The 21975-nt window shown below is 46.6% G+C and overlaps 1 pseudogene; it reads right to left on the bottom strand.

Moving 5' to 3' along the window:
• The window catches only part of LOC133254379 (cytosolic arginine sensor for mTORC1 subunit 2-like), a 142862-nt pseudogene that overhangs the window by 41907 nt on the left and 78980 nt on the right, over positions 1–21975 (bottom strand).

The following is a 21975-nucleotide window of genomic DNA, read 5'->3' as shown; positions in this document are numbered from 1 at the left end:
CCATCCAGCCATCTCATCCTCTGTCATCCCCTTCTCCTCCTGCCCTCAATCTTTCCCAGCATCAGGGTCTTTTCCAATTAGTCAGTTCTTCACAGGTGGCCAAAGTATTGAAATTTCAGCTTTCAGCATCAGTCCTTCCAATGAATATTCAGGACTGATTTCCTTGAGGATAGGCTGGTTGGATCTCCTTGCTGTCCAAGGGACTCTCAAGAGTCTTCTCCAGCACCACAGTTCAATTCTTTGGTGCTCAGCTTTCTCTATGGTCCAACTCTCACATCCATACATGACTACTGGAAAAACCATAGCTTTGACTAGATGGACTTTTGTTGGCAAAGTAATGTCTCTTCTTCTTAATATGCTGTCTAGGTTGGTCACAACTTTACTTCCAAGGAGTAAGCATCTTTTAATTTCATGGCTGCAGTCACCACCTGCAGTGATTTTGGAGCCCCCCAAAATAGTCTGTCACTGTTTCCACTGTTTCCCCATCGATTTCCCATGAAGTGATGGAACCAGATGCCATGATCTTAGTTTTCTGAATGTTGAATTTTAAATCTTTTTCATTCTCCTCTTTCACATTCATCAAGAGGCTCTTTAGTTCTTCTTCACTTTCTACCATAAGAGTGGTGTCATCTGCATATCTGAGGTTATTGATATTTCTCCCAGCAATCCTGATTCCAGCTTGTGCTTCCTCCAGCCCAGCGTTTCTCATGACGTACTCTGCATAGAAGTTAAATAAGCAGGGTCACAATATACAGCCTTGATGTACTCCTTTCCCTATTTGGAACCAGTCTGTTGTTCCATGTCCAATTCTAACTGTTGCCTCCTGAACTGCATACAGGTTTCTCAAAAGGCAGGTCAGGTGGTCTGGTATTCCCATCTCTTTAAGAATTTTCCAGTTTGTTGTGGTCCAGAGTCAAAGGCTTTGGCATATTCAGTAAAGCAGAAGTTTTTCTAGAACTCTCTTGCTTTTTCCATGATCCAGCAGATGTTGGCAACTTGATCTCTGGTTCCTCTGCCTTTTCTAAATTCAGCTTGAACATCTGGAAGTTCATGGTTCACTGTTGAAGCCTGGCTTGGAGAATTTTGAGCATTACTTTACTAGCATGTGAGATGAGTCCAATTGTGTGGTAGTTTGAGCATTCTTTGGCATTGCCTTTCTTTGGGCTTGGAATGAAACCTGACCTTTTCCAGTCCTGTGGCCACTGCTGAGTTTTCCAAGTTTGCTGACATATTGAGTGCATATTAAGTATGAATATATACAATAGAAAAGAGAAAAGAAAGCTGACCTATGTCACAAAGGTCACTGTCTCTTCAGAGACCCATGCCAACCAGCTTCCCCCTCCTTCCTGAGTTTGCACATCTCTCTCCATCTTTCACTGTCCCCTCCAAGTGTGAGCACACTCCAGTCCCCTGGACTGTACTCCATCTCTAGCTACCACTCTAACACTTGCTCTCTTTCTTTCTCATTTCACATTCTCCATGGGGTGATTTACATTCACCACCAGTCTGAGTATTTGCATCTGCCCAAATTCATATGTTGAAACCTAGTCTCTGATGTGATGGTCTTAGGAAATGGGGCCAGTGGGAGGTGATTCAGTCAGGAGGGTGGAGCCCTCATGAATGGGATTAGTGCCCTTTTAAAGAGACCCCAAGAGAAGGCACTGGCAACCCACTCCAGTACTCTTGCCTGGAAAATCCCATGGACAGAGGAGCCTGGTAGGTTGCTAAGAGTTGGGCACAAATGAACAACTTCACTTTTATTTTTCACTTTCATGCATTGGAGAAGGAAATGGCAACCCACTCCAGTATTCCTGCCTGGAGAATCCCGGGGACAGAGGACCCTAGTGGGCTGCCGTCTATGGGGTCGCACACGACTGAAGCAGCTTAGCAGCAGCAGCAGCAGCAGCAGCAGCACCAGCAGCAGCAGAGAGACCCCAGGGAGTTCTTTTGCCCCTTCCTCCAGGTGAGGACACATCGGGAAGTCAGCAGTCTGCAATCTAGTAGTGTGCTCTCACCAGACCCCAAATCTTTGGGCTTCCAGCCTCCAGAACTGTGAGAAGTAGATTTCTGTTTATAAGTCACCCAGTCTGTGGTACTGTGTTACAGCATCCTGAATGGATCAATGCACTAGTTGTTTCTTCTTCATTACTTTTCAAACGTTTAAAATCCGTAACCATTTTTCTTCCATCTAGATCAAGGGAGTGGAATTGTTGCAGCTCAGGTAACCAACATTGTTCTACTTGCAAAGTCCAGTGAATGGCTCCTAGGGCTTGTCTTACTGACTTGTGTACCCTGGGATCCTCCTTCACCCTCCGTGAGTCATTTCCTTTGCCTCCTTCATGACTCGCCCTTCTCTTCCCTCTTTAAATGTTGGCGTGTCACAGGCTTCTGTCTCCTGCCTGTCTCCATCCTCCTGCCTCAGTTTCTCTGCAGATAAGATCGATTATTTCATTATTCTAACCGTCACCTTGTTGTTGTTCAGTCCACAAGTTGTGCCCAACTCTTTGCGATCCCATGGACTGCAGCATGACAGCCATCTCTGCCTCTGCCGTCCCCTTCTCCTTCTGCCTTCAATCTTTCCCAGCGTCAAGGTTTTTTCCCAATGAGTCAGCTCTTCACATCAGGTGGCCAAAGTATTGGAGCTTCAGCTTCAGCATCAGTCTTTCCAATGAATATTCAGGGTTGATTGCCTTTAGGATTGACTGGCTTGATCTTGCAGTCCAAGGGACTCTCAAGAATCTTCTCTAGTACCACAATTCGAAGGCATCAATTCTGTGCTCAGCCTACTTTATGGTCCAGCTCTCACATCCATACATGACTACTGGAAAAACCATAGCTTTGACTAGATGGACCTTTGACACCTAAATGCATGTTAATGATGTTTTCTATCTATGTCTGATCACACCACAGCTTTGGATGTGTTTTAACCATCTCTGAGCATCTCTGTCATGGGAAGCTCAAGTATCAAGTGTCTAAGGCTGAGTCCATCCCCTTCCCTTCACAGTGGCCTCCCTGCCTTGTTTGTTGACAACATCACGTCATTGCCTATGCTTGAAATCTAGGGCCTCCTGTCAGATTCCTCTCTTTTCCCACCTCCTCTACCCTTGGAAGGTTCTAAACTCTTCCATGGTGCCCTCCTAGTGTTCACGACCCGTTTCCCTGCCCCCTGCCTTGCAGGCTGCATCTGGCTCGGTGCCCACCATCCCCTCCCCCCAAGCCCCCTCATCACACGTCTCACTAGTTCCATGCTGCCCACCTGGCTCCCCTGGGGTCCATTCTCCACATTCTCACTACAGAGACCTGGAAAAACATGGCCAGGTTGCTCTTGTCCTTAAAATCCCTCCTGTGGCTCTCATCCTCTCCAGCAGTTGATTTTAAACTACTAGGGGTCACATGTGTCTTTGAAAAGTTTATGAAAAATAAACAGACACACAGACAGTTTCAAGACAATAACAAAAATTTCTAAAAACTTACTCTCTAGACCCCAAATGAGGACCTCACGCTACAGGCGGTCCCTTTGCTTGGCATGAAAAGCCCACCTTGGGCGACTTCCACCAAACCTGGGCGGCCCCCTAACACACGCACCCCACCCCCCACAACCCCCCCACTGCTGCCTCTGCTTGGAAAGCCCATCCCCCGCTCCTTGCCCTGTTTGCCAGGGGTGGGGAGGGGGCAGTTCTTCAAGGCTCAGCTCCTTCTGGACGCCTTCCTCGAGTCCCCCCTTCCTCACCACCCCCACTCTCTCAGCCCAGTTCATCGTGCCTCCTCTGAGACTTCAGAACATAAAAGGACACAGCTGTAGGACACTTAGGAGTCACTCAAAGTAATAAAGAGCTGGCTTTTACATTACTGCTTACAAAGGAAAAAGTATTCTTTCTACCCTTAACAAAAGAACCCCAGTGACAAGACCAGCCTCCTCTGGCGTTGTCAGCAGTGGGGACAAATAAAAGAAGGCTTTAAATCTTCAGATCTCTCTCTCTTTTTTGATCTGCATTTGCTTTACCAAATTATATGTGATTAGTTACCCGAGTAGAAAATTTCAGGGACTTCCCTGGTGGTCCAGTGGCTACGATTCTGTGCTCCCAATGTAGGGGGCCTGGGTTTGATCCCTGGTCAGGAAACTAGACCTATGCACCTAGAACACACACACACACACACACACACACACACACACACACATATATATATATGTATGTGTATATAAGAAAAGTGCATACATCTGTGAGTTCTGGGAGAGGGCCCTTCAAAAGGTTGATGCCAAAGTTTCATTCACAGGCAACTTCCTATCCTGGAAGATTTTATTTCAACATTATCCTTAGCAAATGAACATGAAGGTGAATAAAGCATGTGTAATCATAATTACAGGCTTCCCCAGGGGTTCAGACTGTAAAGAATCTGCCTGCAATGCAGGAGCCACAGGAGACATAGGTTCGATTCCTGGATCAAGAAGATCCCCTGGAGAAGGAAATGGCTACTCACTCTAGTATTCTTGCCTGGAGAATCCCATGGACAGAGGACCCTGGCGGACCCTTGGGTCGGACATGACTGAGTGGCTAAGCACAATCATAATCACTCTATTCTCAACTCAGCTCTTCATTTAAATCTCTATAAAACTTGGTGCCATATGCCCTCTTGAGACACACGGCAGTCTAGAGGTTACACTGTGGACTGTCAGGGAATAAGATGGTTGCAAACAGATGCCACTGTACACAGAAGGCGCATTTAGAAGCAGATGGGATTCTTTTATGTAGAAATGAGAATAAAAAGCAGTAAAAAAAAATATGAGGGTGAAGGAGTCACAGAAGCAAGCAGAGAAACCAGGAAGGCAGAGGAGCATAGGATGCTTTGATTAAAACTACTGAACCGAGTTTAGGATTTTCAGAAATTTTATCTTTGAGCCTGTTATGTTTAGTACAGACATAGCCATGGCATTAGAGAAGAGAATCCTGAGGGTTTGGGCAATAGTAGTTTAGGCTAAGAGACAGCAGAGACATTTTAACCTCTGCTCTACACAGGTGGTGGCTCAGATGGTAAAGCATCTGCCTACAATGCAGTAGACCGGGGTTCAATCCCTGGGTTGGGAAGATCTCCTGGAGAAGGAAATGGCAACCCACTCCAGTATTCTTGCCTGGAAAATCCCACGGACGGAAGAGCCTGGTAGGCTATAGTCCCTGGGGTCACAAAGAGTCAGACACGACTGAGCGACTTCACTTCACTTCTACACAGGTAGAAAAGGGAAGTTGAACTTGTGATCAAATCTCTATGGACCTCAGTATTGTCATCTGTAAAATGGGGAACAGCCTGAGGGGTCTCAAACAGCCTTTCTAACTTGAAAATACTGTGATTTCTGACTCTATAGATAGGACTACATAGCCCCAGACAGGCAGTTTGAAGATAAACTATTAAACAAGATTAAAATAAAACCTAGAGGAAATCAACCCTGAATGTTCATTGGAAGGACTGATGCTGAAGCTGAAACTCCAATACTTTGGCCACCTGATAGGAAGAACTGATTCATTGGAAAAGACCCTGATGCTGGGAAAGATTGAAGGCTGGAGGAGAAGGGGATGACAGAGGATGAGATGGTTGGATGGCATCATTGACTCAATGGACTTGAGCTTGAGCAAGTTCTGGGAGTTAGTGATGGACAGGGAAGCTTGGTGTATTGCAGTCCATGGGGTCACAAAGAGTCAGAGACAATTGAGTGACTGAATAGCAACAAAACAAAACCAGCTAACAAAATTAGAAGTCTCAGCTGACCACAGATAGTCTCTTTTAGCTAACTTAGGCAAGAGGTTGTTTTATTTGAATTTTATTTGTTGATGTGCCACCCTCTTTGGTAGCCTTGCTCCCTAATCACTCCCACCCCTGTTCTTTCAGGGGACAGTTGGATGGTCCTCTATCAGCCTTGGAACGTTTGGTGGGTCAGACGCATGCCTGCCTCAGGATCTTTCCATGACTGATGCCTAGAATACTTGCCCTGCTTATTTGCATGCCTCACTCCCTCATTTTGGAGAGGGAAATGACAACCTACTCCAATATTCTTGCCTGGAGAATCCCATGGACAGAGGAGTGTGGCAGGCTACAGTCCATAGGGTCGCAAAGAGCCGGACATGACTGAAGCAACTGAGCACGAACGTACTCATTCTGTTTGTTATCTGGCCTCCACTACCTCCATGAGGGCAGTTATTCTCCTGTTCGTTCACTGCAGTATTGCCAGTGCCTGGACCAGTGCCTGGCACGTTGTGGGTGTTGAGGAATGCCTGTGAGTGAAGGTCTGTGTGTCCACAGCAGCAGCAGACCCTGTGGTCCAGAGGGCAGGTGGAGAGCTATGGCCCCGAAACAGGCTAAGGTGAGAAAGCCCCACGTGCTAAGGGAGCCAGGCCTGGCAGCTCCTTGGAGGCAATGAACCATCCTGGGCTACAGCCTTAAACAACGCTCCTTTTAGATGACACATGCCCTCTAATGCCACAGGAAGGGAGCTATGGAGGCACTGAACCAACCCACGGGGGCATCAGCCACGAGGACGCTATGTCCACACACACTGGAGTCATTAGCCCATGACTTTATGTCTTAAGTTGATTTTGAAGCCCTGAGGTGAACATCTGAGATGCTGCCATGATGGTTCTGGGGCTCCAAGGCCAGTGAGAGAAAGTGCGGACATTGCGTCTTCAGTGCAGAGGATCCCAGGTAAAGTCGGACACCTTCCAGTGCCCCATGGTTCCCCGAGTCCCCCTCTAAGACGTCACCCAGCCTGCTTCCCCACACTGGTGACCTGTGAGAGTGTCCTGATCCTCCTGCTGAATCCTGAGGCCTTATTACAGTGCTGGAGCTCTGTCAGCAGAATTCCTGGGTCAAACAATGGCTCCAACACTTGGTCATACTGTGACACTGGCCACGTTACTTGCAGTGCTCTGTGCCTCTATTTGCTCTTCTGTTAAGTGGGAACATTGACGTCTTCTCCCTAGGGCTGTTGTGAGGATTACATATATGTCAGGATATGTCAAGTCCCTGGAGTTGAGCCTCATGTGCTGTAAGAGCTTTACCATGCATTGTCCAGGTGCCCTCGATGCCCAGCAGAGTGGCTGGTGCAGTAGCTGCTCAACACCATCGACTGGGGACATGGAGGGAGTGAGGCGATGGACGCAAAGCTAGAGATGAGTGAACTTGGCCTCTGAACAAGACGATGGCTGTCCTGGGGGAACAGCCCTCTTGGTGCAGCTATTAGAAAGGAGCTCTGCTGGCAGCAGGTCTCAAAGTCAGGCATTGGGATGTAAACCAATGGGGTTCCTGGTGATTGAAACAGGGGAGGGAAGGGCTGACTTTGTAAATATAACTGCAAACACATACTTGGTAACTAAGCAATTTGGCAAAGGTCCCCACTCTAGAGACGAAATTTTCCCTTTGAAAATGAGCATAATAACAATGACTTCATCCAGGGCTTTGGCACGTGTGTCTGAGAGTGGCCATCCTTTTACTGATGGCTGTAAGGCCCCAGAGGTCAGGTGAGGTGCACATGCAGAGTCCCCCCCTCCTCCAAGGGCACGATGGAAGGTCAGTCCAGGTGGTGTCTTCATTCCAGTCTTCCAGGGCGACTGCCGTGCTTGCCCCTTGGTTTGTTCCTGCATTCTCTGCAAGGTGTGCATAAAAGCTGAGGTTGTTCTCAATTCAGCTTACAATCCAGGCATTAAGGGACGTGAAACCCTTCTTCAAGGGCTTCCCTGGTGGCTCAGATGGTTAAGAATCTGCCTGCAATGCAGGAAGGCTGGGTTTGAACCCTGGGTCAGGAAGATCCCCTGGAGAAGGAAATGGCAACCCACTCCAGTACCCTTGCCTGGAGAATTCCATAGACAGAGGAGCCTGTTGGGCTACCGTCCATGGAGTCACAGAGTCGGACACGACTGAGTGACTGACACTTTTTTCATGCTTGCTTCTCTGCTCTCCCCCTGCACTGGAGGTGATTTGGATCAGAGGAGTGGGAAAAGGCAGAGGAAACACACTGGTGGTTGTACCACTCTCCGCCTGCACTGGAAGCGCGCCGGTCACCTGATCTCTGGACTTTTCAAACCAAAGGCAAGAGCCGCATCTCCCTGACCCAGCCTCGCCGACCAGGGTGGTGGGAAGCAGATCTTCCTACTCCTCTGGTCTCCAGAAGGAAAATGTATGCTCACGGGGAAATAACAGTTCATCACACGATCTTGCTCCTAAGGGGAATAACTTTTGTTTTCTATTTCTTCTTCAATCAACCATCCTTCTGTTCTCCACTTGTCATCACCGACTGCAAATCAACTTCACAGAACTTGACTCACCCTGGACTGGTTAGGATACCCAAGTTCAAAAGCAATCATAGCCCTCTTTTTCTTTCTGAGGATGAAGAAATATCCTCTTACTTTGTTGATGGCTTATCTATGTTTTCTTGCCATGTTGTTCTTGAGAGCATATTGGGCAGGGTTGATATTAGAGCATTCATCTAAACAACACCCCTACCAAGAATTTCATTAATTCCCAAAACAGTTCTCTCTCTTTATGAAAATTGGTGATATTTGGGAACATGTTCTTTTGGAAAGAGTCTCCCATTCTAAGAACTGAAGACTCTAATGTTCTCTGAGCCGTATTTTATATAGCACCAAGTACTGCTTGGATCCAAGAATTCCTGTAGAATTCCTGTGCGTGTGCACACATGCACACATACACACATCACTGGGAAAAAATTATTGTTTCAGGGCAAGTGTGAACTCATAGCTATGTGGTGAGTACCATGACCCCTGGCTTGGTGCCTATTTTTCATTGCAGTGGGGGCCTGACCATCTGCAGTTGTGAACTCTGACCTCCTGTTGGAGGAGGTAATTGGAAGGAAGTGACTGTTGTTGACCTGAGAACTGGACCTGGCTGCACAAAGACTGCATCTCCCACGCCTGACCTTGGGATGTAGGCTCTGTCCTCTGCCCCATCAGATCAGTTCAGTCGCTCAGTCGTGTCCAACTCTTTGCGACCCCATGAACTGCAGCAAGCCAGGGCTCCCTGTCCATCACCAACTCCCAGAGTTTACCAAATAAACTCAAGTTTATTGAGTCAGTGATGCCATCCAACCATCTCATCCTCTGTCGTCCCCTTCTCCTCCTGCCCTCAATCTTTTCCAGCATCAGGGTCTTTTCCAATGAGTCAGTTCTTTGCATCAGGTGGCCAAAGTATTGAAGTTTCAGCTTCAACATCAGTCCTTCCAATGAACACCCAGGACTAATCTCCTTTACGATGGACTGGTTGGATCTCCTTGCAGTCCAAGGGACTCTCAAGAGTCTTCTCCAATATCACAGTTCAAAAGCATCAATTCTTCGGTGCTCAGCTTTCTTTACAGTCCAACTCTCACATCCATACATGACTACTGGAAAAACCATAGCCTTGACTAGATGGACCTTTGTTGGCAAGGTAATGTCTCTGCTTTTGAATATGCTATCTAGGTTGGTCATAACTTTCCTTCCAAGGTGTAAGTGTCTTTTAATTTCATGGCAGCAGTCACCATCTGCAGTGATTTTGGAGCCCCAAAAATAAAGTCAGCCATTGTTTCCACTGTTTCCCTTTCTATTTGCCATGAAGTGATGGGACCAGATGCCATGATCTTCATTTTCTGAATGTTGAGCTTCAAGCCAACTTTTTCACATTCCTCTTTCACATTCATCAAGGGGCTCTTTAATTCTTCTTCACTTTCTGCCATAAGGGTGGTGTCATCTGCATATCGGAGGTGATTGATATTTCTCCCGACAATCTTGATTCCAGCTTGTGCTTCATCCAGCCCAGATTTTCTTAAGATGTACTCTGCATAGAAGTTAAATAAGCATGGTGACAATATACAGCCTTGACGTACTCCTTTTCCTATTTGGAACCAGTCTGTTGTTCCATGTCCAGTTCTAACTGTTGCTTCCTGACTTGCATATAGGTTTCTCAAGAGGCAGGTCAGGTGGTCTGGTATTCCCATCTGTTTCAGAAATTTCCAGTTTATTGTGATCTACACAGTCAAAGGCTTTGGGATAGTCAATAAAGCAGAAATAGATGTTTTTCTGGAACTCTCTTGCTTTTTTGATGATCCAGTGGATGTTGGCAATTTGATCTCTGGTTCCTCTGCCTTTTCTAAATTCAGCTTGAACATCTAGAAGTTCATGGTTCACTGTTGAAGCCTGGCTTGGAGAATTTTGAGCATTATTTTACTAGCATGTGAGATGAGTGCAATTGTGTGGTAGTTTGAGCATTCTTTGGCATTGCCTTTCTTTGGGATTGGAATGAAAACTGACCTTTTCCAGTCCTGTGGCCACTGCTGAGTTTTCCAAATTTGCTGGCATATTGAGTGCAGCACTTTCACAGCATCATGTTTTAGGATTTGAAATAGCTCAACTGGAATTCCATCACCTCCACTAGCTTTGTTTGTAGTGATGCTTCAAAATGGGCCTTAGGCCCACTTGACTTCACCTTCCAGTCAAGTGATTATCTGGATCATGAAGTGTTGGGGGCCAGCATGAGGCACTCTGCCTGTGGCAAAGGTCATCAGGAAGGAGGCTCGACATACACAAAGGCAGGATCGAGCCTCAGGAGTCCCCCTGGAAATCCTCGAGCATCTACCCCCATAACCAGAGCCTGCCTACTTTACTACTTCATGCTCTCACCTACACCTCTGACTTTACGGGGGGCTGTCCCTCACCACCTCTTTTGGAGAAGGAGTTAACTTAGAGCTCCAATTAATAAAAACTCCTAGGCATGATAGGAGTGTTTCAACCTACAAACTCCTCTGAAGATTCTCTAGCCTGCCTGACAGGCTTGTCCGGCCACATGTGATTGCTCACAGCCTCCCAACCGTGAGAGGCACGAGATGCTTTAAACCTTCTAAAAACAGGTTCCTTAGAAAAGTTAGAAAACCATTAGTATAAGTATAGTGGGCTGATTAGAAATTGTATTGGTGAGGGGTTTTTCATTTGTTGAGCCAATGTTTGTTGCTAAGTCTTCATATTCCCTGCCCTTACACACATTAATGAATATATAGAAGAAATAAGTATTAACCTTTGATATTAATCATGTTAGACCTTAGGCTAAGTAAATTATTTTCTTAATTAAAACCCACTACACCCTCACCCTATAGGAATGTAACTTTATCTGGTACCTTCGGAAGGTGGAGTCTTTTTAAGAATAATCACCCCTGGAGAAATAAGTGTCCTGGTTGACTGACTGCTGTCACAAGGAGAGGGTCATAAATTGTCAGCAGGCCCCCTGGCCAGAAGATGATGTAACACCCCTAAGGCCTCTGTATATATTTGTATGAAGTACCTGACTTTGATAAAAGTCAGGACTGCTGACCCCACATGACTTTTGCATAACATCTCAGTGTATAAAAGTAGACCATGGAAAATAAAGAATTGGGATCAGTTTCTTGAAATATTGGTCTCCCCATGTCACTCTCTCTCTCAAACTCTGGCTGAGTCTCCATCTGGAGCGCGGAGCCCGCCATACTTACTAATTATGACTGGGCTTCTAAGATCCTACCGGGGAGGCCTCAGTGTCTCCTTTCCTTTGGGAGAACGGAAGGATGCCTGCGGCCTACGTAAGTGGTGCAAACTTCTTGTCTTGAAGTTTTATTGGTCTCCCGCGTAAATCAAGCTACTCAGCCTCTTTTCTCCACTGAATTTTCCTACTGAGCTATCCTCATTCTATTACTCTTTACATCTCTAATTAATATCTAATTTAAGCTATTGTATCCTGATCCTCGCCGACGCCGTCTCCACTTTGAACTCCCTGGATCAGCCGGGGCTGGGCCTCGAAATGAAGATCTTTTTTGTACAGTTCTTCTTTTGTGTATTCTTGCCACCTCTTCTTAATATCTTCTGCTTCTGTTAGGTCCATACCATTTCTGTCCTTTATTGAGCCTACCTTTGCATGAAATGTTCCCTTGGTAGCTCTAATTTTCTTGAAGAGATCTTTAATTTTTCCCATTCTATTATTTTCCTCTATTTCTTTGCACTGATCACTGAGGAAGGCTGTCTTATCTCTCCTTGCTATTCTTTGGAACTCTGCATTCATTTGCTTATATCTTTCCTTTTCTCCTTTGCTTTTCGCTTCCCTTTTTTCTCAGCTATTTGTAAGACAAATAGCTCCTCCTCAGCCATTTTTGCTTTTTGGCATTTCTTTTTCTTGGGGATGGTCTTGCTCCCTGTCTCCTGTACAACGTCACAAACCTCCATCCATAGTTCATCAGGCACTCTGTCTATCAGATCTAGTCCCTTATATCTATTTCTAACTTCCACTGTATAATCATAAGGAATTTGATTTAGGTCATACCTGAATGGTCTAGTGGTTTTCCCTACTTTCTTCAATTTAAGTCTGAATTTGGCAATAAGGAGTTCATGGTCTGAGCCACAGTCAGCTCCCAGTCTTGTTTTTGCTGACTATATAGAGCTTCTCCATCTTTGGCTGCAAAGAATATAATAGACCTGATTTCAGTGTTGGCCATCTGATGATGTCCATGTGTTGAGTCTTCTCTTGTGTTGTTGGAAGAGGGTGTTTGCTATGACCAGTGCATTCTCTTGGCAAAACTCTGTTAGCCTTTGCCTTTCTTCATTCTGTGCTCCAAGGCCAAACTTGCCTCTTACTCCAGGTGTTTCTTGACTTCCTACTTTTGCATTCCAGTCTCCTATAATGAAATAGACATCTTTTTTGGGTGTTAGTTCTAAAATGTCTTGTAGGTCTTCATAGAACCATTCAACTTCAGCTTCTTCAGCATTACTGGTTGGGGCAAAGACTTGGATTACCATGATATTGAATGGTTTGCCTTGGAAATGAATAGAGATCATTCTGTTGTTTTTGAGATTGCATCCAAGTACTGCATTTTGGACTCTTTTGTTGACTATGATAGCTACTCCATTTCTTCTAAGGGATTCCTGCCCACAGTAGTAGATATAACTGTCCCCATAGCTGGAGCCATTTTCAAAGGCACAAACTTGAAAGAACAATGTGTTTTGAGACCATCAGAGGGTGTATGTAACTGAAAGCCATTAAGGTCTCTAAATGTTCAAGATTGTGGTAGGCAGTGGCAGAGATCTACCCATCTTGAGGCTGCCCAAGACACCCCTACTGCGTAAGTTCTGTGCTTATTATGCCTTCCACCTACCAGTCCAGAGCTGTCTGCTCTTCCTTTGGTCTCTCCTTGCCCTCTAAGTATGAGGGCTAGTTTCATGTTTCACTGGGAAGCTTCTGAGGCTGTGAACCAGCACGTCTATGCCTTCTGAGGAGCATAAAGTAGAAACAGAACGCAAAATAGCACGCACAACCCATGCGGTCCACCTCCTGCACTGAGCGTTCCCATGCTGCCAAGGCCCAGCTTCTCCAGGATTCTTCCCTCCCTTGGAACATGTTGGATGTTACCTTGTGTTGGGTTTCACAGGTAGCACATCATTCCATCAACACACAAATTTTCCTGAGCGTTGTTCTACCAAGTGCTGGGGACAGAACCACTGAAGAAGCACAGAAGGAACAAATGTCAGAACTCACACAAGGGCAGGGATAATTTGTGTTCCCTGCAGCCAGAGAGGAAAAGCCTTGGAATTCATGGGACGACGCGTAGAGTACATAGCTGAGTTTTGGCTCACCAGGAGGCGGGTGGGTTAGAAATTTGCCTGAGACTAAAGGCTGTTCTGGTCTCCCTTAGGAAAGCTTGATGACAAGCCTCAAAATGATTCAACTATTGGAAAGTAATTTAACTGCACCCCAGAACAAAGCTCTAGAATATTTATAGAAATTCAAAAGTATTCAGCACTCAGTAAGACAAAATTCACTCAATCCATTATCTAATAAATAAACTATCAAGCTACAAGAAAACAGGGAAGTATAACCTATAATGAGAAGAAAAGTCAGTCAATGGAAGCCAATCTGAAAATGACACAGATGATTCATTTCAACTAGTAGACAAGGATATTAAAATAATTTTGACTATAAGAGGAGAGTGAAAAAGCTGGCTTAAAACTCAGCATTCAGAAAACAAAGATCAATGCATCCGGTCCCATCACTTCATGGCAAATAGATGGAGAAACAATGGAAACAGTGACAGATTTTATTTTCCTGGGCTCCCAAATCACTGTGGATGGTGACTGCAATCATGAAATAAAAGATGCTTGCTCCTTGGAAGAAAAGCAATGACAAATGTAGTGTATTGAAAAGCAGAGATATTACTTTGCATTACAAAGGTCCATCTAGTCAAAGCTATGGTTTTCCAGTAGTCATGTATGGATTTGAGAGCTGGACAATAAAAAAGGCTGTGCGACGAAAAATTGATGCCTTTGAATTGTGGCACTGGAGAAGACTCTTGAGAGTCCCATGGACTGCAAGGAGATCCAACTAGTCCATCCTAAAGAAGATCAGTCCTGAATGTTCATTGGAAGGACTGATGCTGAAGCTGAAGTTCCACTACTTTGGCCACCTGATGTGAAGAGCCGACTCATTGGAAAAGACCCTGATGCTGGGAAAGACTGAAGGCGGGAGAAAGGGATGGCACAGGATGAGATGGTTGGATGGCATCACTGACTCAATGGACATGAGTTTGAGTAAACTCCAGGAGTTGGTGAAGGACAAGGAAGGCCTGGCGTGCTGCAGTCCATGGGGTGGCCAAGAGTCAGACACAACTGAGCAACTGAACAAAACAACAGCAATTCCTTGTATTTAGAACATAGAGGAATACTTGAGTATTAAGTGGAGAAATATTAAGTAAGTAAATATTAAGTAGAGAAGTAAAAGATATATAAAATATCCATATTAAACTTCTAAAGACTTTTAGATACAAAGTTTCCTGGACAGAACTAACAGCAGAGAAGACACTGCAGAAGGAAAGGTTAATGAACTTGATATAGCAAAGCGAGGCACAGGTTTTGCAGTTGTCCTGATGAGAAACAAAACCATCCCTGAAGTAAGAGAAGGACAACAGAATTTAACGCTTAGGGCAGAAGGATTTGGAAACTGATGGAAACATAGAATTGTTAGGTTGCTCCTGGTTTCTGGCTCAGGTGAGTGAGTTGACTAGCAGGAAATACAGCCATTGAGAGGTTTTCTGGGGTTAGTAGAGGACGGAGAGTTTAATTTTGATACAAACATTGAGAGGAGTTGACCTGAATGGGTCATTCTTTCTTTCTTTTTTACCCCTAGTTTTGCAATTTTGAAAACTATTGATTGGAAATCATCTTTAAAATGTGCCTAACTTGTTTTAACAAAGTGTGCAGTGTGGTGGCAGGAGCCCTGGATGGGAAGGAAAGAGAGATTCTGGTTTTGGCTTGGTCCCTGACTAGCTGTATGATCCTGGGGAAATCTCAGTGCATACCGTTTCCCTAATCCTTTCCTGCAGGCCGCGGCATTGGAACTACCTAGGTACTTGTTAAAAATGAAAACACCAACTCATCCCAGAACTGCAGAATCAAAATTTCCCAGGGCACAGCCCAAGTACCTCAATGTAAATTTTTAAAAATTTTGACACTGTGAAAGTTATAGAAAAGGTGCAAGAATCATACAAGGAATTCCTGAACAATTTCACCTAGAGGACCTGCTGCTGCTGCTGCTGCTGCTAAGTCACTTCAGTCGTGTCCAACTCTGTGACCCCAGAGACAGCAGCCCACCAGGCTCCCCCGTCCCTGAGATTCTCCAGGCAAGAATGCTGGAGTGGGTTTGCCATTACCTTCTCCAATGCATGAAAGTGAAAAGTTAAAGTGAAGTCGCTCAGTCGTGTCCGACTCTTAGCAACCCCATGGACTGCAGCCTACCAGGCTCCTCCGTCCATGGACCTAAATGGTAACAAATTACTATATTCATTCGCTCTCTCTTTCTACACACACACACACACACACACACACACACCATGCACAGATACACAGAGGTTTATTATTATATATGTGTAGGGTTTTTTCTGAACAATGTAAGAGAAAGTTATGGACATGAGATATGGTTCCCTTTTATTCCTAAATGTCTTTGTTTCCTAAAATCCAGGAATTATAATATAGAGTATAATTATATAAAAAAATGGAAATCAGCACCAATACAATAACACTATTTAATTTAAAAACTTTAAATTGCCAATAGATCAACAGTGTTCTTTACAGAAAAAGGAAACCCAAGGCCTTGCATTCCATCGCCTTGTCCCATTAGTCCTTCATCCTCTGGAGCAGGGCCTGGGGCTTTGTTTGTTTCTCATAACATTGGCACTTTTGAAGAGTACAGGTCACTGATTGTGCAACTCGTCCCTCACTCTGGGTGTGTCGACTGACTCCTCGTGATCAGGTTCGGGTCGTGCACTTGGGGCCATCCGTCATAGCAAGGGAGTGATGATGTGTCTTTGTGCATAGAGTCCAGAGGCCCTGGCAGTTGATCAGTTCTGTTTCTGGAAATGGTAATTTGGTGATTGGTTAAGGTGGTCCCTGCCAGTTTTCTCCACTGAAAAGTGACTTTATATCTTGTAATTAATAAGGATTTGGTGGGGAGAAAGTGTGAAAGTGTTAGTCGCTCAGTCGTGTCTGATTCTTTGCAACCCCTTGAACTGTAGCCCACCGGGCTCCTCTGTCCATGAGATTCTCCAGGCAAGAACACTGGAGTGGGTGTTGAGCTACCAGGGAAGCCCCTGTGGAGAGAGACTTTGAGAAAATATTAGTCCCTATAATCTTGACCCTTTCCCCCACTGGCTTTAGCATTCATTGATGGAAGAATGTTACTGCTGTTGAGTTGCTCAGTCGTATCTGACTCTTTGCGACCTCATGGACTGTAGCCCACCAGACTCCTCTGTCTATGGGATTTCTCAGGCAAGAATACTGGAGTGAGTTGCCATTTCCTTCTCCAGGGGATCTTTCTGACTCAGGGATCAAACTCACATCTCCTGCTTGGCAGGTGGATTCTGAGCCACCTGGGAAGCCCTTTCATTGACAGAGGGCCAGCACTTGGGAACCTCTGCGCTCACTGCATGGTGACCTCTGCAGGCCAGTCCCAGCATGTGGCCTGGTGTCTGCTTCATAGCAGGTGGTTCCCAAGTGGTAAAAAGGAAGCCAGAGGCAGCTGTGTCTTTTCTCCTGGCTGTGAGTCATCATCGATACCATGAAGGAGATCACTAGCTGTAACTGTGATGTTTTATGATCAATTTTTCACTTACCCCATGAGATGTTAATTCCATTTTAAAAATTCTTAATTTTATCTTTTCTTTAAAGATTTTTTGGAGGTGGACCATTTTTCAAGTCTTTATTGAATTTGTTTCGTGTTTTGCTTTTTTGGCCGAAGGGGGATGTGTGATCTCAGCTCCCTAACCAAGGATTGAACCCACACCCCCTTCGTTGAAAGGCGAAGTCTTAACCACTAGACAATCACGAAGTCCCAGTAATTCCATTATACAATGCTTTCTTCAACATGGGAGGCTGCGGTTGTGTGTGTCGTGGAAAAACAAGAAACTAAGACAGCTCAATATACGCTGCTGCTGCTGCTAAGTCGCTTCAGTCGTGTCCGATGCTATGCGACCCCATAGACAGCAGCCCACCAGGCTCCCCCATCCCTGGGATTCTCCAGGCAAGAACACTGGAGTGGGTTGCCATTTCCTTCTCCAATGCATGAAAGTGAAAAGTTAAAGTGAAGTCGTTCAATCGTGTCCGACTCTTAGCGACCCCATGGACTGCAGCCTACCAAGCTCCTCTGTCCATGGAATTTTCCAGGCAAGAGTACTGGAGTGGGTTGCCATTGCCTTCTCTGCAATATACGATACAGGAATGAAAGCTGGACTTAGTTTATTCATTCATTCATCCAATAAATATTTATTGCACAATTTCTGTATGTTAAGCCCTGCTATAGCAGTATATAGTGGTAACAAGACAGTCATGGTTCCTGCCCCATGGAGTGTGTCGTCATGTGATGCTAAGAAGTACCATTTTTCTCTGCTCTCGTCTAGCAGTTGATGATGAGCAAGGATTCCAGAAATAACCCTCTCTTCCCTCCCAGGTTATTTCTGAAGCATCTCTCTGGAGGGTTTGGCAAAGCTGCATGTACAATGTATAAAAAGGAGCACTTATTAGAAAGAAGCCTATGTAATTCACAGCTGTCTTTAAGATTCATCCATAGCATTATTCACCTAAACTTTCTACATACCTGTGCTGTGGAAAACGTACTTCGAGTTGTTTTCAAAAGAACAAATCTGAATCTGATCAGGTCTATTTTATTTCCCAAATCAGCCTGTAGAGTGAAAACCAAGATAAACTCTTGATACTTTCTGATTCATAAGCGAAGTCAAACCATTCACACAGATGAACTTTCCATAATAAAATTAGCGAGGTCATGATAATGAGTTAAATGCAACAGTGCCGATGCGTACATTATAATTTAGGTGAGTAAACTAATGTCCTCCCATAAACATCTGATAACAAATACAACTTTCCAAAACAAACAAAAGAGGGAGGAAATGCAACTCTCCATAACAACCTTGCAAAGCCAGTACAGCCTGGAGAATAAGGGTTACAGCCCCGACTGAACTCCGATAAGATAGGAGTAAGGCTTTTAGGATTTACAAACAGAATGGCCAAGGAGAATTTCCTGCAAACAAATTAGCCTAGACTCAGTTGGACAAGATACAGAATAAGAATTTTTCAAACTGCTTACTGTTTATATCCTTGAGTGTTTCTGATGGGTTTGACTTATAAACCTTCCCAACCTTCTGTCGTAATTTTGTAGTAAGATGTGACTGTGAGCTCAGTGCCAAGTATTCTCAACATAACCTTTGTCAATGGCTTTACCTTGTTATTAACTAAAGCCCAGAGTTTACTGTGCTTCACAGTCCACAGGTTTGGACAAATGTATAATGCATTTACACATGTGTGTGTTAGTTGCTCAGTTGTGTCCGACTCTGCAACCCCAGGGACAGTAGCCCACCAGGCTCCACTGTCCATGGGATTCTCCAGGCAAGAACACTGGGGTGGGTTGTCACTCCCTTCTTCAGGGGGTCTTCCCAACCCAGGGACCTAACCTGGGTCTCCTGCATGGCAGACAGATTGTTTACTGACTGAGCCACCAGCATAGAATAGTTTAAAACAGTCTAAAATTTTCCTGAGTTCTACCTATTCATCTCTCTTCCCATCTCATTTAATTTTCAAAACAATACTATGAGGTGGAATTTCACAGGCCCTGTTACAGCTGAGAACCCTGACCCCTCATTTCCTTCTCTACGAAGCTGTGATGTTTGTGTTTACCTCAAGTGTTGCTGTGAATCTTCATGGGGTTGACAGGCAAAGGCTTGGGAACCATCAGTATGGTGGGTGTACATGGCATTTGGTGCAAACTCTGAGTTATCAAGACTTCTCTGCCTATGTGGCCAGGATAAGACTGTCCCTTCTTGGGACCCTGATGGATTTCCCTTGTAGCCCATAGTTTCAGACGAAGCAGAAGATTTAGGTTTAGTTTGTTTAATAACGACTAGGCTGAGCAGAAAGAGGGCTCCTGGGGAAAGGGTGGCCCCAGCAATTCCTCGTTTCCTCTGGAGCCCCTAGAACTCTGAGCAGCTGACACAGAATGGGAGTCAAGGTGAAGAGCATTCTGACTTTGACTGGCAGTGACCGAGGGGGCAGTGGTCAGGAGGGTAAGCAGGGAGACAAGGGTCTAGGCTGGGCCAAGTAGTGGGAACCTTGAGACCTCAAGGTCCCTTTGCCAGGCGCCGCGAGAGTGTGTCACATGACTGCCTTCCCCAGCTTGGCCTCCTCTGTCCCCATCTATCTGCAGGCTTCTGGGATGGCCCCTGACGTCTGACTAGGTTGCCTTTCCCTTGGAGAGGAGGTGCCCTGAGCCCTCAGAGGGTTCCTGATCCAACCTGAGAGAAGCCTCGTCACCCTGGTGTCATGGCTCCCCCTCCTTGCCCATCACCTCCCCACCACACTCAGCTCCACCCTCCTCCTCTTCCTGGAAGCCCTCCAGGGAGGCCTCACTGTGTGGGAGGAGGTGAGTGCAGGAGTCGAGAGGGGCTGGGAATTCTGTGAAGCTCTGTCTGCCCACATCCACAGACTTCACACTCCTTTCCATCCCGCTGCTCCCGCTCTGGAAGGCCTGGCCTGTGGCATTTGGGGATGGGGTCATGGTCAATGAGGGTGCTGTGAGCACTGGGCTCAGCCGCCCGGCCAGATGCAGGAGGGTGGAGCAGGAGCTCAGGCTGGCTCAATTATTCCAGGAGAGTCTACCTTCCTGGAGGAAAAAGCACCACTCAAAGGTACCTGGCAGCCTCTGAAAATCCTCACCACATCCTGCTCTGCCTGGCAACACGGGCTGTGCACCTTCTTCTGTTCCAGCCTGTGGCCAGGAAGGACCCCAAGGAGAGGGTTCTGGACTATGGGGGCAGTTTCATAAAGGCACACTCAGGAGCTGCCTGGGTGGCACTTTCCAAAGTGAAGGCTGAGCCCCGGAGTGGGGTGGTGGGGGAAGGTGCGGGAAGGTGGAGAGGTTAGGGGGGCTTGGAGGAGGGGCAGCCCACCCAGGACTCTGCACCTCACCACACTGCGTCTCCTGGGCCACTCAGGAGGTGGGGCAGGTGGGCTTCATCACTGAGGGGGTGGGGTGAAGGCGGAGGGAAGCTTTTGCTTTACTTGCTGGCTTGGCGTCTCCTTCCCAGACCTGAGCTGACTGGTGGCGTAGGGAGCTCATGGAGCCTGCGTCCTGGCGCGGTGGGAGATTTAATCAGCTTGGTAACCTCTTCCCCAAGGAGGAATCGGGGCTGGAGATTCTCCAGCAGGAAGGTGAACCCCAACTCTCCCAGACGTGTCTCTGTCCCCACATCTCAGACGGGCATCCTGCGTCAGTGTCCCGGGCCCCAGAGCCGGGCCCTCTGCGGTGTCCTGTGAATTAATTGGGGCACAACAGTGGGCCATTGGCCTCATGGGTGATGGAGGGGTCTCTTTGGAGTCTTCACTGCTTTAACCCAGGAGTCACTGTTCGGAGCAACCAGGAATGCCCTCAGCAAAGGTTCATCCCAAGGAAGGAGTGAATGAAGGTGAAGCCGCGAGGCTTAGTGACAACAGCCCGACAACCACCTCCCCCCGCCCCACAACCCGGCCTGGGCCCCGCGGGTAGGCTGTACTGTCCACACTCGTGTGTGTTTCTCAAGTGCCCTGTGGTCCAGCCCCAGCCCATTCCACAGTAGGCACTAGAGGCCTCGGCCGGAGGGTCCAGGCCACGTAGCCTGAGGCCCGGAGGACTCAGGGTGGCAGCTGTGAGTCAGGCTGCATCGTCTGCCCCTTTTGCTGGGGAGAGGAGTGCAGACATCTCAGACTGTCCGGGATGATAGGACGTGCCTCCTGAGTACTCGGGGAGCTAGACGCGCACAGACCTTCCTTCCACCGCCCAGGGTGCCTGGGAACGCCCAGCACACGGGGTAGCCGTGCGCGTGCGCAGCTCCCACACCCGGTGGTCTCCTGCGCGACCCCTGGACCCGCTCTAACCTGAGCTGCGCAGCTGCTGCTGTGAGCAGGTGGGGTACCCCGTTCTGCACCGTTGCAGGGATGCGCTGTAGACAGTATCCCGTGTAACCTGAGTGGAAAAGCATCCGGAAAGTCGGCTTGGAAACCTTTCTCACATCGCTTTCACAGTGTCTGGAACCCGCCAGGGCAGGTGCTTTGACTTCATATCTTTCTTTTAAAGGAGTGGGGGTTCTTGGCTCTTAGGTTTCATAAATGGTTGCTGTTCCACACATTTATGTCTTGTCTCTTCTAAGAAGAGTTTGAACTCTCCCACTCCTGTAGGTTAAGAAGTACCGTCTCACACCTCTTTTCTATCCCTTTTTTGGGTCTAAAAGAAAGTGAATCACTTAGTCGTGTCCGACTCTTTGAGACCCTATGGACTGTAGCCTACCAGGCTTCTCTGTTAAGAGTACTGGAGTGGGTTGCCATTTCCTTCTTCAGGGGATCTTCCCAACCCAGGGATCACACTTGGGTTTCCTGCCATTGTAGGCAGACGCTT

This window comes from Bos javanicus, chromosome 9 (genome assembly GCF_032452875.1).
Source record: "Bos javanicus breed banteng chromosome 9, ARS-OSU_banteng_1.0, whole genome shotgun sequence".
Lineage (NCBI taxonomy): Eukaryota > Metazoa > Chordata > Mammalia > Artiodactyla > Bovidae > Bos > Bos javanicus.
The sequence above is the reverse complement of the archived record's forward strand: the minus strand, read 5'-3'. Positions and strand labels throughout refer to the sequence as shown.